Source organism: Lepisosteus oculatus, unplaced genomic scaffold (assembly GCF_040954835.1).
Source record: "Lepisosteus oculatus isolate fLepOcu1 unplaced genomic scaffold, fLepOcu1.hap2 HAP2_SCAFFOLD_172, whole genome shotgun sequence".
NCBI lineage: Eukaryota > Metazoa > Chordata > Actinopteri > Semionotiformes > Lepisosteidae > Lepisosteus > Lepisosteus oculatus.
The window spans coordinates 108,340-125,813 of NW_027167714.1; the positions used below are offsets into that span (position 1 = coordinate 108,340).

Here is a 17,474-nt window from a genome sequence, read left to right on the forward strand (position 1 = left end):
ACAGCCCTTTTCCTTTTTATGTAGAAGCCTGTCACCACCCCAAAAGAGGAAGAATCTAAACATGAAGCCTCTTTGTATACAAACTGGCTGAATGAAACTGATAATGAGGGGGATATGAGTAATTTGTGGTATAAATTTATAAATCATACTGTAAAGTTAAAGAAATTTAATGCATCTTGTTATATATGTGCTTTAATGCCTCATTCTACAGCCTCACCCATGCGACTTTTTATGAAATGTACTCTTTTATTAATATCACGTTAGAAGGCTTAGACGCTATCAAACAAGAATTAAGGGGAGTTAGATTAATGGCACTTCAGAACAGGTTCGTGCTGGACCTTCAAAATGCAGCATCTGGAGGAGTCTATGCTTTAGTAGGAGACTCCTGTTGTACATATATTCCAGCTAATGACGATGATTACGGAAATCTTACGCTCGCTATTCAGCATTTGAAAGAACTAAAAGACAATGTGAATAAACAGAGAGGCATAAAAGATACACCTGCTTTTCTCTCCTGGTTAGAATCACTGTTTGGGCCAGGGGGAATGTTTTTCTTTTAAGTTACTAACACCGATTATAGGGGCTGTGATACTTGTCTTCCTGTTTTTATGTTGCTGTATGACATGTATTATTCCAATGCTTCGAAATATGGAAATATGGTACCTAGGGGGATAAACTGTTCATCCTTCCAGTCTGGAGAATTGGCAGCTGTCTGACGTCAGTAAGTGATCCTTAAAAATTAATAGTTCCATGACAGTGTGCATCACCAGAAAATCAATTTCAATGCATTAAAACTCTTGTTATCCTTCTGATCATTGAAGTGTCATTGCCCCAGCACTGTATACTCTTACTTTTGACGCCTGTCTGAAGTTGGATCCATTTCTAAGAATGGTGACTCACATATCCTCATGCTCAACTTTGGCTCAACCACACAAACTATGAAGATAATCATCTGCTTTTGCTCCAAGATTTATGTTACTAGGCTCTCTCCTGGGGATCCTCGTGTTCAAACATTGCCCTTATTGTGGATGATCCATGACAGAATTCAGGGAATTCAGAATTCTGATACCTCAGCTCAGATTCTGACTGGGCAGACTGTCATTGCCTGGTGTGAATGTGTGCATATCTGTTTTTGTGCATGTTCTGTGGCCTGTTGTACAGTACATCACAAATGAAAGGGAAATGGAAAACTAAAATAAGACTCAAGTGTTTTATCTTTCATTAACAGTGTTTCATTAGTATCTATGCTAGATCCTGTCATCCACTGCTTACCACGACAGGCTCTAGCACGGGATAGCAGCTAATACATTTAACAATCTCACTGCACAATGTTGTATATTCAAGGGCTGATCTTCTGTACTTTTTCTTTCACTTTTCATGTCTTAGAAACTCAGTCCTGCCAGGAATAATCTGAGAACAAAATCAATCTGAGTGAAAATCTAAGCAGAGGAAGATTGTTTTACAGAGTCAACAAGGTCTAATTCAAGGTCATCAGCACTAACAACATTCTCTCTGGAGACAGGCGATAAGAAAATTGAAAGTGTGTATTGTTACACAACAGCAGAGACTATGAGTTATGCTATCATGAGAGTGCTGATGGATTTTTTTCATTGCTTAGTTTTGCAGGTTCTGTACATTTGAACATTCAAAGTGACTAAAGTAAAGGAGTTTTCCCTTTTTACCACATAATTCCCAAAAATCAACACTAATAGAAAGCCTAATTCCAGCCAAGATTCAATTACAGTCTCTCAAGCATTCCAGCAGTGGATTTCATGACTTCAGACAGCCATCTTTATCAGTGGAGAACTCAATGCTCTGAGGTTTACTGGCAGAGTCTCACACTGGGTAATATGTTGGTAAATAATGTCCTATGGAATTCTACTATTGATAAATTCTACTATGGAACTGGGATGTGTCCTGAAAAAATCTTCTATGATAGTGGTACAGTCCATCACACCCCACCTACAGCCTTTAAAAGAGAAAAAAAAACTGACAACAACAAAGTAAGTCTGTGGTGTAATCAACTAGGTCTTGCAAACATACTTAACCTCTTCCAGCTACCAACATTACAAATGCTGTTTACACATTAGATGGTTATTTTTTGGCTTCTGATATTATGGTGGAAAAAGAGCCCTGGAATCTTTGTAGAAGGACAAAAGACAGAAAGAACAGGCAGTGTAACCATGGCGAAGAGAAGGGAAATATTGGAGAGAGCTTTTTTCATACACTTTTTATCATTGTTTTTCCAGCCCAACAATGATCAACTAATATGGGCAGGCGTCCTGTGCCAAATCCAATCTACCTTTCTTCCAAGCATACAGGAATGTCAGTGAATTAAATATTGACATGTGAAAATACCCAAAAATATGCAATCACACATATGCAGTTTGAGCAAACATAAGACAATACCCAAGTACCACAAACTACCAGGCATCATTAGCAGTTCAGGTGGGGAGCTGTGTCAGCATGCGTAGGCTGCAAAGGAACAAGTAATAGGTCTATTCCATGCTTAAAAGAGAAGAAAGAAAACACAACATTTCAGCCGTGGAGCCCTCACACCTGAAGAAGGCTCCACGGCCGAAACGTTGTGATTTCTTTCTTCTCTTTTCATCTAGTGTCATTAGCCAGTTCCTGTCAAAATAAAATAGAAAAGGATAACATTCTAGAGAGAGTTTGAAATACCAAGGTACAATTTAAACCATATTTCTTCCACTACAACCACAATATTTTGGAGAGATCGCTGAGCCTAACTGTTCTGGCATGTCCGTTAGCCTCCGTCCTGCTTCAGCAATGAATGCAACGGGGCACATTCTGAGGGAGATGCGGTCAATCAGGTTACAGGAAAACCACGCTATGCTTTTTTTTGAGATCCTGAAAAGGACAGAGGGGCCATGTATATGTGTGCAGCTGGATATGTAATTGCAGGTGGCGTAGCAAATTCTGCTGAAGCCCCACTGCCTGGTGTGGATGGTAGCTGTGCATGTTGCAGCAGAATTGTGCATGTGAGATCAAGGGGGCATGTCATGTGTTTGATCACTTCACTCCCTTCCGGAAGCACGTGATTCCCTGAGTCCAAAAAATTTGTAAGTTCTTTGGATGACCTGTGGACCGATCTTTCACGATGAAGAATTCCTTAAGAAGAATAGATCTCGGCCCACCATCCCAATGCCTCCATCTGAAAACAGCAACCTCCCACTGCCCTTAGTCTGCAAGGCAGTCCTTTCAAGTGCGATGATGACGCCGGGACCTTCGTTGCCTATTGTACGAGCTGAACTTTTGTGCTCATCAATTCAAGGCTCTTTCCATCAACTCATCTTGTCTTTTGACGCTTCATGTTTTGTGCTCCTTTGACTATCGGCATATCGGGTGACTGCAAACACTGAAGTTCTTGCTTACGGAGTGTGGAACAGTGTTTTCAAGTGATCGCTGTTCTGTCATGTTGACGCCGAGTGAATCTTTCTTTGGCAACATGGGCAGGCTGACAGCAGCGCGAGCTAAAGTAATGGCAAATTTCTTGACTTATTTCTGAATGTGAATGTTCTTTAGAAAAGGGATGCGGCGTTGCTTCTCCCCCGTGTAAAGGTCACGCATTCCAGACGTGGTTATGAGCGAACAGTTGCCGCAAGTGTTTGAAAAGAGCAAGAGAGGAAGCAGCCCTGCCCCGTGTGAGGATCAAACTCAGGACCTTCAGACGATGAGACTGACGCGCTACCAACTACGCCAACGAGGCCAGCTGCAGTACACAGCTGGAAAGTTTGCCTCATATGGATTTCAGTCGCCCGTTCCCTAATCTTTAGACGCCCTCTGCTGGATGTTGCATTTGCCTTTTGATCTCACCGATACTTTTTTGGTCTGTTTCTGTTGCGAGTCCGTTTTTCAGATCTCACCTAGCACAAGTCTCTCTGGCTGAAGTGGCCTCTCTGCTTCAGCATCGTGCCCTCACTCAGCCATTAAAAACGTCACTCGGACTTCTGACATGCTGACATGAAATGTCAAGAGAGAGTGGCGGAGACGCTCAAGGCAGAGAGAAGATGAAGAGGGGGCGTGGCTGCAAAATGATTGACAGCTGCATGACGCTCTCCATGCAAGGCGTGACCACAGGCTAAAGGACACCTTTCGGCACATCAAGCTCTAAGCACACACCTGGAGGACGTGGTAAATGATCCCGTTATCTCTCGCATGCAAAGCGAGCGCTGTACCATGCAAGCTAACCCCCCTCGCTGGGGCTCATGCCTCGGTGTCGCCTAGTGCCGCTTGTTCCCCTCTTACCGGGTGCAGTTCACTGCCCTTCGTCTGCAAGGCAGTCGTGTAATTGCGGCTTTCTTGACTTATTGATGAAGGTCTGACTGGACGAGCGAATGACGCCTCTCCCCCGTCCTCAAGCTCGCTGACAGAATAAAATGGAAAGTGCTGCCGTGGCTCATTGGTTTAGGGGTATGATTCTCGCTTAGGGTGTGGGAGGTCCTGGGTTCAACTCCTGGATGAGCCCTTGTGTGCTCTTTTTGTCCTCGTCCACAAGACTGGGAACTGCATGGGCGAATGTGAAGAAGATCCTTCTCGAACGTGCAAACTGTGCGAGAAGAGGGGGCGCTTGTTTCCAGCCAAAACTTCTCGCGTGTGAGACGAGCTGACCATCGCTGCAGGAGGTGGGAGGGTCACTCTGGTAGACAGGGCTGACCTTCGGCAATAGGATTTATACTCTCCAAGATGATATTTGCACTTTCTGGAGAGGCGATTTTCTCCACTTCAGTAGCCCGATTTCGTCGATTGCGTGGAGAGGGCTGTAGAATGTGGCGGCGCCTTTCCTGCTCCGTCCATGACAGGCGTGCTGGTCTCTGGAGAGAGAGCACGGTCCATCAGCACACTCCAATAAAGGCACTGGAAGCAGCTGAATCGCAATGGCGAAGCTCAGCGCTGGGCCGCTGGGCACATCTTACCACCGTTTCCGTAATGTAGTGGTTATCACGTTCGCCTCACACGCGAAAGGTCCCCGGTTCAAAGCCGGGCGGAAACAGACTTCTTTTGTCGCCACGCACAAAAGGGGATTGGGGATTCGCCTAGCGCTGTGATCGAACAGACCCACTCACCTCTTAGTGTGGCGGGATCTGCACAGTGCATGTCGCAGCGCATCCTGCTTTCACTTCAATGCGCGTCCTGATGTACCCCGGTCTCCCGCGTGACAGGTGGGGACAGGTGACAGGTCCTATACTAACGAGGAAGACATCGCTCTCTCCGACCCCCGGCATCGTGTCCCGACCCACCGTGCTGGAAGCCGACGGGTGCTGTGATTCCTTTACGGAGCAGAAATGACAACCGAGGAGCCGAGAGATCATTTCAGCATTTCGCGTCTGAACGGAAAACACAAACGACCAACTCAGAATGACTTGCCTTTGACGCTTTTCAAAGCGTTCTTTGTGCACGGCGACTGCGCCGCCTAGCAGATACAAATGGGTTGTACAACTTTAAACTAGCAAATGGAAGACGGCTAAGCCCCCTCTCTTTTAGCCCAGGTTCGATCTGTCTCCCAGAATCACCAGGGCGCACACACACACACCCATGCCGTTGAAGTGCTCTGCTTCATTTCTAAGGGCAACTCAACATTCACTCCTACCCCGAGTGCAGAAAAGACAGTGTCTGCAGCAACAGCAGCTCAGGTCTCTGCACAGGAGCTAAGCTGCCCCCATCTCCTCTGCTCTGCGGCTCCTGTGGAGTGGAGTCCTGCCTGGAGCTGTGTTTGCAGGCGGTGGCTCCCCGCGCCCTGTCTGTGCGTCGTGAAATTAATTAATAACGTTAATAAATTTATAAAGTTAATAAAGTTATAAATTAGAAATTAATAACGATATAATTATATTCATGTACCGCAACACAAGAATAGTACACGCTGTACATTGTCTGTCGATAATGTTTCTGTAGTGCTTTTTCAGCACTCAGCATATGACTGTGCTGGTGGTGCTGTGGGTTAGGTTCCTGACTTCCATATCACACGGTCTATGATTGAATCCCATCGAACTATGACTTTACTTTTTAACAAACATTTCTTTGAAAAAATGAAACGTTTCCCTTGGTCAGAGATTAAATAAAACCTCACTTTTTTTTTGAGGTTTTACTGTGCAGAGTGAGGTTTTACCTCACTTTTTTTGAGCAGAAGGTTTACTGTGACCTGAGAAGGGCCGGCATCCAACCACAGTGGTACACACACACGCTCTCACTCATATGAGCTACATGGCTACCAAGATGATCTCGGGTGCGCCGAGCTGGTACGGAACATATTGAACTGATCGACGGCGAATTGTCTCTCAGACAGGCTTTTCACCTCTAAGCTCCCTGACTGACAGTGATCAGCTAGGTAGTGAAACAGTCAGCTGCTTCTAAGCCTTAAACAGCTGCATCTCGGCGCTTCCACAGAGAGATGATTTGAAAGCCGAACATCGCCCATTGGGAACACCTTACTATCACTAGTTAAAGAGACTCTTAAGGTCTTGCAGAGGTGCCTGTCTAATAGCATGCGCTTTGCAAGCTATAGGTGTTTAGGCTGAGGCAGAATGCCTGTTAACAAAATGTTTTTCTAAAGGTGTGTCCAAGTGGCTGCAAAAGGGCAACACTCCCGGGGCGCCGTGGCTTAGTTGGTTAAAGCGCCTGTCTAGTAAACAGGAGATCCTGGGTCTGAATCCCAGCGATGCCTTCTTTGTTCTGTCTTCTCGAACAGTACTGGTCATTATGGACAACCGCCTACGGCTAGACTTAATTAAATGCAAGTATTCATTTCCTGTCTTTAACGGGACTTGTTTTTCTTAAAATGGATGCAACTTGCAAAACATGAAATACAAACCTTGCTAATCAGCGCTAGCGGCTGGCAAATAAAAAAAGTCAGCAATGTTTTTTTCTTTAACCTTAACCCTACTAATGGAGAAGAGTTAAACGACCGAGTTTATGCAGCTTAAACGGTGCGCACGTCGGGTTCTTAGCTGAAAGGGTGGTAAATCACGCTCACCCCAGTCCTTAATCTTTTAAAGAGGATACAAAATTGAACCTAGTCGCCACATCACATACATCCTGTTCAATGATAAAAAGGTAACATCTATCCTCGCTCCAGACTAAATCTCACGTTGAGGGCATATTTTTTTTCACTTTACCGTGAGTCGGGCTCGGCTGCACAGAGGAGAGAGCAGAGCAATGAGGTCACGGGGACAGGGGAATCACACGCTGGCGGTTTGAATACGCGGAAGATCACTGAGAGATCCACAGTACATGGACCCTCCGTGCGCCATCAGTCCGCACTCCGGACTCTGAATCCTGCCATCCGAGTTAAGATCTCGGCGGAACCTGAGGCGCAGGTCCTTCTTAAAACGTAATCTGGTGAGCATTTTTAGAATCGTACTTGTATAGATGTAGCCTTTAATGTGTTGCTAGGTTAAAATTGATGACTTCTTGTATTTCAGTAGGCAACTGCCCTCTTGATTTCGGATTTAATTTCTTTATTACAGGGGCGCTTTTATGAAGATAGAGTCATGTTCAGGTACTTTGCTTGATGGAGGAAGCTCATTTCGGACTCTATGATCTGCTCACCTGGAAAGGTCTGCTGTACTGCTACAAGAGAGAAGTAGAGTCTGGAAGAAGGGACAATTTTATGATGCTTTGGAAGGTAATGTTTTTTTTCTTTGAAATCGAAATGAATCAGAATATCAGTGCAAAAGACAAACTCTTGGTTTGGTTTAAAGAGATATGGTTTTAAAACAGACAACATGTAGAAAACAGGTGTTTCTCACTTTTGGAAAAGAATGGACCGGGGGTAATATTTTACTAGTTGCAGGGCTGAGCTCACTGGGTTACAGTCCAGCAGCGTCACACCAAGGCCAGTGGCGCAATGAATAACGCGTTTGATTACGACTCAGGAGATTGTAGGTTCGACTCCTACCTGGCTCGGGTCATTTTTAAACGCATCGGGCTGCTCCCTAAGTAGTCTGTGCTACTTACTGCATTGTAATTGTACCCAGTAAGAGATTTCCTTCATGTAAATGAACTGCACCTGACAGCTTTAGAAAAACACCTGGGCTCAGTACGGTGCTGAGAGCTTAGCGTTGCTGTTTTAATTAGCACGCACTGCATCCGCTATGGACCCGAACTTTTCAATTATTCCGATCAGTAAGTCAACACGTAGTCCACATGAAAGGTAGAAATATTCTCTTGTCTGTCTCTTGTTTGTATAGAACTGAATGTCCCTGACAATGTACTGTTAGTTTTAATTGAAGAACGGCATTTGTGTTCAAATATACCAGACAAGTTTACGTAACTGCTCATGCGACACTCAGTTGTAATTAGTCAAGAAATAAAGTCGAACAACAGCTGCGGGTTTGATTCTGAACGTATGAGATTGCAACGCCTTTTACTTCCATTGACAAATGATAGAGATTCGAAGAGAGATCCTTCAGACCAGCAAGCAAACCCACGGCTATTTCGGTTTTCTATCTAGGCAACGTTGGGGTCTGCAATAGCATACATGAAAGCGTGATGCAATTTCTGTGGCTACATTTGTTGCACGTCATGCACAGTAAGAGTGTTTCTAACACCAAATAAAAAGTCAACAATTAGTGATCACGCCTTCTCCTCAGTTAACCCACTGAAACCCTTGCTGTTAACAGTTCTTTACTGCGTGCTTTACGAGCACCTACATACCGTGTCGGTTCTTTCAGCTTTATTCATTAGGTTTTCAAAGGCATAAGTAGAGCACCAGAGGTGCGAACGCAAAATGTGTGGTTATCTGAAGTCTTGCTTTCCATGGCAGCGGGTCCAAGCGATTTAGCGTTTTTATAGTACCGGGAAAGGAGAAGCAGCACTTCGCCTCTGCCGCGCAGACACAAGGCGACGTACGGCAGACGCCGGAGTCGGCAGGTTTCGAACCTGCGCGGGGAGTCGCCAACGCATTTCGAGCCCATCGCCTTAACCTCTCGACCACGACAAAAGCGAGCCCGCCGCCGCCGCATTCCTCCTATAATCAAACACGGACTGCGAGGTGGCTTCAAATGTTAAAGTCCCCCCGTCCGGATGTCAAAATGCAACTTTGGCAGACAGAACAAACATCAACAAACCACAAATGTGGACAAGGATTTTACAAGCTGCACCACACTGCACTTTCAAAAGCATTTACATTCGTGTTAGACGCAGGAATTTGCCTTTGATTTGCGCGCTTACGAACGCCATGGAAAACGAAACAAAACTAAAGCCCTCAGCTCCTGCACTTGATTATAATCCCGTTATGTGTCGAAGCAGGAATTTACGTCATCCTACCACTGCAACACGGGGAATAGAGGGAAATGAGCACAAGCTACGAATTGTCTCTAATCAGTCCCTACAGTTGTAAGACGCCTGGAAGCGTGCACCCCCATCATTAATCTTTGCGCATCTGTGCAAGGTAAACTCTGGAGCAGTCTCTGAAACGGCTCAAAGGAAACACGTGATTGATTCCATGTGCATCTGGGGTTCATTTCTTATTTACATTTAATTCAAGGGAAAGGCTTGGGTCAGTTTCAGACGGCCTCCAACAGCGAGATTCAAGCGCCCCACCTTCAGCCCAATCTGCGCCGCCAGAACGCCAACGGCTCCTCTGGTCTCCGGGGTGCGGTTGTGACCCCGTAACCTAAAGTGTTGGTGGCAGACAAATGGAGACTAACAGGTGATGTCCTAGGACATGACCACATTGTGACACTCGGTGGGGATGGTGACCATTGCTTGGAAAAGAGTGCGAGGCCCCTTTAGAAAAACATTTTGTTAACAGGCATTCTGCCTCAGCCTAAACACCTATAGCTTGCAAAGCGCATGCTATTAGACAGGCACCTCTGCAAGACCTTAAGAGTCTCTTAAACTAGTGATAGTAAGGTGTTCCCAATGGGCGATGTTTGGCTTTCAAATCATCTCTCTGTGGAAGCGCCGCGATGCAGCTGTTTAAGGCTTAGAAGCAGCTGACTGTTTCACTACCTAGCTGATCACTGTCAGTCAGGGAGCTTAGAGGTGAAAAGCCTGTCTGAGAGACAATTCGCCGTCGATCAGTTCAATATGTTCCGTACCAGCTCGGCGCACCTGAGATCATCTTGGTAGCCGTGTAGCTCAGATGAGTGAGAGCGTGTGTGTGTGTGTACCACCGTGATTGGATGCCGGTCCTTCTCAGGTCACAGTAAACCTTCTGCTGCCTAACTTTCCCCAGTGTGCCCCAGTGGCCTAATGGATAAGGCACTGGCCTCCTAAGCCAGGGATTGTGGGTTCGAGTCCCATCTGGGGTGCTCCTGTCCCATTTTGAGCATACAAATGTCCTTGTGATTTGCAAAGCTACAACCCCACCTTACTCAGTGAGCGTCTCTGCTTTTCTCTCACATACAGTTGGGAGAAAAACTTTTGTAAACAGCCCTTCGGAATGATGTGGATTTCTGCATGAATGGCTCCTAACATGTGATCTTATCTTTATCTAAGTCATAATAATTAATAAAGAGAGTGTGATTTAACAAACAACACACGCCCAACATTTGACATTGCTGTTTCTTTATTGACCAAATGGTTTAAACAATCAAGGTCATTGATGGAAAAAGTACGTGAACCCTTATATTAAGGAGCTAGTGGAACCTCCTTTATGACAAAAACCTCAACCCCCACTTTCTGTAGCGGCTGGTCAGACCTGAGCAGCGGTTAGGAGGTATTTTGGCCTATTCCTCTATGAAAAACTGTTTCAGTTCATGTATATTTTTGGGATGTCTTGCACTGAACGGCCTGCTTCAGATCACGCCACAGTACTTCAATGGGATTGGGGTCAGGACTCTTACTTGGCCATCCCAAAATACGGAATTTCTTCTGTTTCAGCCACTCTGTTGTTGATGTACTCCTTTAACTTTCAACTTTTGTCACGTCTGTCCACAGAACATTGTTCCAGGAGTTGCTGTGGAACATCCATGTGGTCTTTAGCAAACTTGAGAGGGGCAGTGGTGGTTTTTTTGGGGGGGAGAGCAGTGGTTTCCTCCATGGTGACCTCGCATGATCACCACTCCTGTTCAGATTTCTTCTTATGGTGGACTCATGAACACAGACGTAAGACAAAGTCAACCACCTGTTCGCTAGATCCCATCCCCACTCAGCTAGTCAAAGATTCCCTCGAAGGACTGGCAGGACCTATAATTAGCATGATGAATGCATCGCTTGCGTCAGGCGTTGTACCTGATCAATTTAAGGTAGTGGTTGTTAGACCGCTCCTTAAGAAGTCAAATTTGGATCCACAAGTTCTTAACAACTACAGGCCTGTCTCAAAGGTCCCATTTCAATCTAAAAGTCTTGGGAGAATAGTTGTTGCCCAACGTCAATCGTATCTGGATTCAAATAATATACTTGAGAAATTTCAGTCTGGTTTCTGAAACTGCATTAACAAGAGTCGTAAATGATATTCTCTTAGCTACTGATGCGGGGAATGCAACAGTGCTTGTGCTTCTAGATCTTAGAGCTGCCTTTGACACGGTTGACCTCTCTGTTTTGTTACACAGGCTTGAGTTTGAGGTTGGCTTATCTGGAACCGTCCTTCAGTGGTTTACTTCACATTTAACTCATCGTTTTCATTATGTTCAAATATCTAATAATTGTACTGCTTCATCAATGTCACCAGTTCAATTTGGGGTACCAGAAGATCAGTGCTGGGACCAATATTGCTCTCTCTCTCTAGATGCTGCTGCTAGGTAGGATAATATGAAAAAATAATATGAACTTTCATTCATATGCTGATGACACTCAAATAAACATTTTGTTTACACCAAACGACAACTCTTCTATTATCAGTTTAGTTAAATGCATTAAGGAAGGAAATACTTGGATGTGTGAAAACTTTTTGTTACTCAACTCTGAGAAAAATGAGGATCTGTTGATCGGAGGCAACAATACTGATAGGACTACTATAACTTCAGCACTTAACTCAGAGGATTTAAACATTTGCCTCAAAGAGACAGCACGTTACCTAGGCGGCATATTAGACACAAGGCTCTTAACAACTTGCATTGTTAAGTGCCTTGGGACAACCTTGTTGTGAAAGGCGCTATATAGAAATACATTGATTTGAATTGAATTGACAATGTAAAATGTTGTGTGTGTTGTTTGTTAAACAAGACTGTCTTTATTTATCAAAAAATAAAAGGAATTTGCTAGGAATGCAAACGTTAGGTTGCGCTTCTTCATGCTGCATCGTCGGCATGAGTGGAGCTTTTTAAACGTCTGTACTTACTGTGCCCCATAAGAAATCGTTTGTCCCCGTTCAAAAGACATTGTGCGATGTCCTGCAGTGTTCGCAAAGCAAACCTTTGACAGTTTGAAAAGAGGAATTTATTCTGCTTCCTGTGCGTGCAGTAGTTACAAAGTTGAACGTCTTTACACGATTTGCTGCAGTTTTCAGTGGGCGGGCTTTGTCAGATGGCTTGGAAAAACGCACTGTGTTTTGGCTCGGGAAACATCATGAGAAGTGTCCTGCATGTTTTCTGTGTATAGCTGTCTTTTAACGCATACAGAATTCATTCGAAATCATTGATTTCTCCAATTAACAAGGGTCCCTTAAAAGATGAGTCAAAGTAACGTCTAATCAGATTAGTTTCCTTAGAGCTGGTTCAGAGTTTGCTCAAGAGTTTACCTTTCACAAATGCGCAAAGAAGAATGTTGGGGGTGCATGCTTCAAGGTGCCTTACAGCTGTAGGGAGTGATTCGAGACGATTCGTGGTGTGTGCTAGTTCCCATATACCGTACGCCCCGGGGTGCAGTGCTAGGATGACGTACAATACCGTTTGGGCACGTAACGGCGTTATATGCAAGTGCGGGACGTGAGGGTTTTCGTTTGTTCATTTTGTTTTGCTCTGCTTTGCTTTGTTTCGTGGTCAAGAGGCGTAAGGTAAGTCGTAATCCAGGGAGAACACTGGTGGCAAACAGTCCGAGGTGAGAGGCGAGGTCCAAAGTCGAAAAGGCAGAAGGGGAGTCCAATATCCAGAATAAACGAGGTAATGGAAAAAACGCCAGGTAGAGCTCTCAAGGAGTAGACTCAATACCAGCGGGAAGCAGGTAAAGATGGTAAAAATAGCACTGCGTACCGCACGGTGGAGTGTGTGCAGGTGGGTTAACTCGTGCGGCGGCGTTTGTTAATAATCACCCGCTGCTGGTGCTGTTTAGATTGCTTAAGAGTTGGTCTTAACTGCCTGGCGGTCATGACAAGCTCCTCTTTAAGCTGTGGTTTAGTTTTGCATTCATGTGTTTCTAGAGCAGTTATTTATGGGGGTGGGTGGGTCTTTCACAGAGGCTCAGGACAAATCCCCCGCCTGAAAGTCTAATGTGTGCGTTCAGACAGTCACAGGTCAAGAGCCAGGCAGGAGGACAATGGACAGAAGAGCCAACGAACTAAAAATAAAAGAACAGATATGAAAAAGCCACCATCTTTTTCTTTTTGACATTTTCCGACTTTTATGCAAGCCAGGACAAAGTTGCTCGTAGCTACTTGTGGATTCAAATACTCTATCGAGTGCTTTGATGAGTTTTTGCAATTTGATTGTCGTCCTGTCAGCCTGTTTCTGTTTTTTTTTTTTTTTTCAATCTAGGGATGGAAAGTATGAGGGAAATGATGGAGCAATCAATAACCGCTCCGGAAAAATGGCAGAAAGAAATGGTCCGTCACTAAGGACATTTGTGAAGCAGAGGAGTGACATCACCACAAAGGCGACACATTCTGCTGATGGTTTTGGTGAATAATGATTGAGGCGCGTTAAGAGAAAGGTAGCTGTGTCAGCATGCGTAGGCTGCAAAGGATCAAGCAAAGGTTTACTCCATGCTGAAAAGAGAAGAAAAGAAGCACAACGTTTCGACTGTGGAGCCTTCTGCGCCATCTTCTTTAGCGGTGATGATGTTTACATTGGAAAAACGGAGACATGCGTCCCTGGGTGGGCTTGAACCACCAACCTTTCGGTTAACAGCCGAACGCGCTAACCGATTGCGCCACAGAGACTGACAGCCGCTTGTGCTCCCTACATTTGCAGGTTTATGGTCAAAGAAAACAATCACTTGCGCTTCTTGCAGCCGGCAATCTTTTTCCACTGACAACCAAGAAATGGATTTCATCTTTCACAAGCTGTATGGATTTCTTCAAAAACAAGTTATTCCAGAAAGGAAATGAATTCTTGCATTAAACTGAACCAAGCTGTACATGTTTGTCTGAAATGATACATTCGGCACAACAAGACACGGAGAGAGGCACCGCTGGTATTCAGACCCAGGATCGCCTGCTTACTAGGCGGGCACTTTAAGCCACTAGGGAACAGCGCCAGCAGAGCACCGCGCTTTTACAGACACTTGGACACATCTGCGTTCGGTGTGCACTTAACCTGCTCTCTGAGCCCGTTGCCTCCGTCCCATTTAATAGCAGAACTGACGCCAAGAGAAATGATGAGAAATGGCATTTATCGGGCACTTTTCATGTCCAAGGAGCTCAATGCCCTTGACACCTCCCCAAGGCGACAGAGCTGTGCATTCTTTGGTGACACCATTTTTTCTTTTGTTTAATTTCTATACTTATTGATAGAATAAAAACGATATGTCATGTACTGTAAGGGAAATGTCTCTTTTCATGGGGAAAGCTAGCACCAGCAAATGTTGTGTTTAGAAGAAGTGATTTAACATGACACGTGACCTAATTTACTGGAGCAAAAGCTCACCCAGCAAGCCCTGCTTTACTTCTACAGGAGAGAAGTACTGTAGAGTCTGCAAGATGTTCAGCTGGGTAGCTACGTCAGCATGCCTCGGCTGAAAAGGAACAAGTACTAGGTTTATTGCATGCTGAAAAGAGAAGAACGGAAACACAGCGTTTCGACTGTGAGGTCTTCTCACACCTGAAGAAGCCTCACACCTGTAAAAGGCTCCATGGTTTTCTTTCTTCTCTTTTCAACATGGAATACACCTATTGTCTGCAAGATGTGACAATTTCATGGTGTTTTGGAAGAAAACCTTTTTCTTTGAATTCAAAATCAATCGGAATTTCAGCACGACACATCAACACTTTTTCTGTTTTAAGGAGATGATATTTTAAACCTGATAAAAATAGTAGGAAACACAAGTTTCTTGCTGTGAAAATTTAGATGGGGAAGTGTACTACTAGTAGCAGTGTAGAGCTCTCTGTGGTGGAGTGCAAGTGCATGTTCTATGGGCCAGTGGCGTAATGGATAACGCGTCTGACTTCGGATCAGAAGATTGTAGGTTCGAGTCCTGCCTGGCTCGTGAGGCTTTTAAACCTCTCAGGTTCCTCGGTAACAGGTTGGCGTCATGTATGTGAACTATAGAAAAGCATTTGCCACAACCCGTAAATTAGCACGCAAGTGCGGGCTGGTGAACACAGAACTGTATGGAGATCATCTCCAGCTCCGAGCTCAAATGCAATGAAAAAACATGCAGAACAGAACTGGAGAGCAGCTGAATTTGTGCTCAGTAGGGTGGGGAGGACTCAGCATTGCTATTGTTCTAATTGGCATGAACTGCAGGGGATCTGAATCAGAACATGTCAGTTAGTTCGACCATTGCGTCAATATGTAGGCCACGTTAATACAGAATTATTACTTTGTCTGTCTCGTCTTTGTATATAGCTGAATGTCCCTGACAATTTCATGTTAGTTTTTAAGAACGACATTGGTGCTAATATATACATATATAGCATATAAGGAACACGTAAAAGTTTAGTCCATGCTGAAAAGATAAGAAAACCGCCACAACGTTTCATCTTGGAATAAATCTTTACTTGTTGTTTTGCAGCCTACCCATTCTGACCTAACTCCTCCCTTGAAATTCCCTAACAGATAAGGGTACGTAACGGCTCATGCGATGCTCAGTTGCAATTTGTCCCAAAACAAACAAGAACAGCAGCTGAGGGTTTGAGTTTGAACATGCACTGTATTAAAGCAGCTTTTATTTCCATTGATAAATGCTAGATATTCCTACAGAGATTCTCCAGGTGAGTAAGCGATTCCTGTTTCTGTTTCTATTTCTGTTTCATATATATATACAGTATATATATGTTACATGTGTCTCTGCAATAGTATAAATGTGTTATACACTATCAGGGGCTGCTTTTTTGTGCACCTCATCTACAACAAGGGTTTTTTTTTCATTTATGTTTGTGGACCTTCACCATTTGAGGAAGTGAGTTAGATAAGAAAGTTACAGGTATGGTGAGCAATGACTGACAAAGGCACGTACTGGGTATTCCTTACAGAAGTGTAAGCAATTTGTTCTAAAAAACACCGGCTAAAGTCCAACATCGTTAGCAATCTTATTACTTAAACAGAATTAACATCAATAAACTGTAATGTGCTGGTACATGCGAGTAGATTTGATCTTCTATTAAACAAAAATGCAATTACAGCTCTAAAAAGGTCAACCTAGACTTCTGTAACAGATCTGTTCAGGTCATCGCTGTTTCTCTGACCTTGTGAGTCTTTGGAATTTTAAAAGTGTATTTTGCTTGCCTGTCATGTGGTCTGTGTACAAGTCACTGTGGCGTATGCGGTCCTACACAGCCTTGCTATAGACGTGACGACCCTCCGCTATGTTGCAATGGAGAACAGGTTCAGTACGGAGCTGCTGAGAAAATTCAGCTGGAAAGCTCGTTGCAGAAAAGCATCGTTATCTGTGTCCAGCGGCAAAGCGTCCATCGTGGGTGCTGAAGAATCGATTTCACAGGCTGCGGGTCCAGGCGATTTAGAGTGTTAAAGGTCCCAGCGAAAACTAAACGGCGCTGGTCCTTTTACACGCACGCACGCAACCAAATGCAAAGGACGCCGTAGTCGGCAGGATTTGAACCTGCGCGGGGAGACCCCAACAGATTTCAAGTCTGTCACCTCAACCACTCGGCCACGACTACAGCGAGCACTGCGGCCGCTGCCTTCTTGCTACAATCGAACAGGGAGTGCGAGGCGGCGGCGGCAGTGGAGGCAACTTTTTTCAAGTTCGCTCTCCGTTTAAGAAACCTTTTACGCCATACGTGCAAGCACACACACACACACACCTCAGAGGACTTAAGGGTGGCTTCAAGTTGGAATGATAAAGTCTCCCCGTTCGGACATGAAAACAGAACGTTCTTAGACAGAAAGCAATCAACAACGGAGACATGTGGACGACGATTTTAGTCACTGCACTTTGAATAGCATTTTTACTCCAGTTACAGGAGATGCACCAATGGCCCTTGACCTACGCTCTTACCAATGCCTTGAACATTCAAACAAAACAGCCCTCAAGTCCTGCGGTTTAATATAACGCTGTTACGTGTCGAGGCAGTATTTGACTCTGTCCTACCGTTGAGACACGGGGCGTATATGGAAACGAACACATGCTACGGATCGTCTCTAATCGGTCCCTACAGTTGGAAGGCTCCTTGAAGCGTGCACCCCCATCATTCATCTTTGCGCATCTGTGAAAGGTAGACTCTTGAGCAATGT

At 44.7% G+C, this 17,474-nt stretch overlaps 4 non-coding genes across 4 annotated transcripts; 2 read left to right on the forward strand and 2 right to left on the reverse strand.

The window, feature by feature from the left end:
* The first annotated feature begins 10,201 nt into the window (after positions 1-10,201).
* trnar-ccu (transfer RNA arginine (anticodon CCU)) lies at positions 10,202-10,274 on the forward strand. Its single transcript has one exon. It is a non-coding gene; the product is annotated as a tRNA-Arg (tRNA).
* Positions 10,275-13,925: 3,651 nt separating this feature from the next.
* Positions 13,926-13,999, reverse strand: trnan-guu (transfer RNA asparagine (anticodon GUU)). Its single transcript has one exon. It is a non-coding gene; the product is annotated as a tRNA-Asn (tRNA).
* A 1,192-nt stretch (positions 14,000-15,191) lies between these two features.
* Positions 15,192-15,264, forward strand: trnar-ucg (transfer RNA arginine (anticodon UCG)). Its single transcript has one exon. It is a non-coding gene; the product is annotated as a tRNA-Arg (tRNA).
* A 1,554-nt stretch (positions 15,265-16,818) lies between these two features.
* Positions 16,819-16,900, reverse strand: trnas-uga (transfer RNA serine (anticodon UGA)). The gene has a single exon. It is a non-coding gene; the product is annotated as a tRNA-Ser (tRNA).
* Between the last annotated feature and the right edge of the window lie 574 nt (positions 16,901-17,474).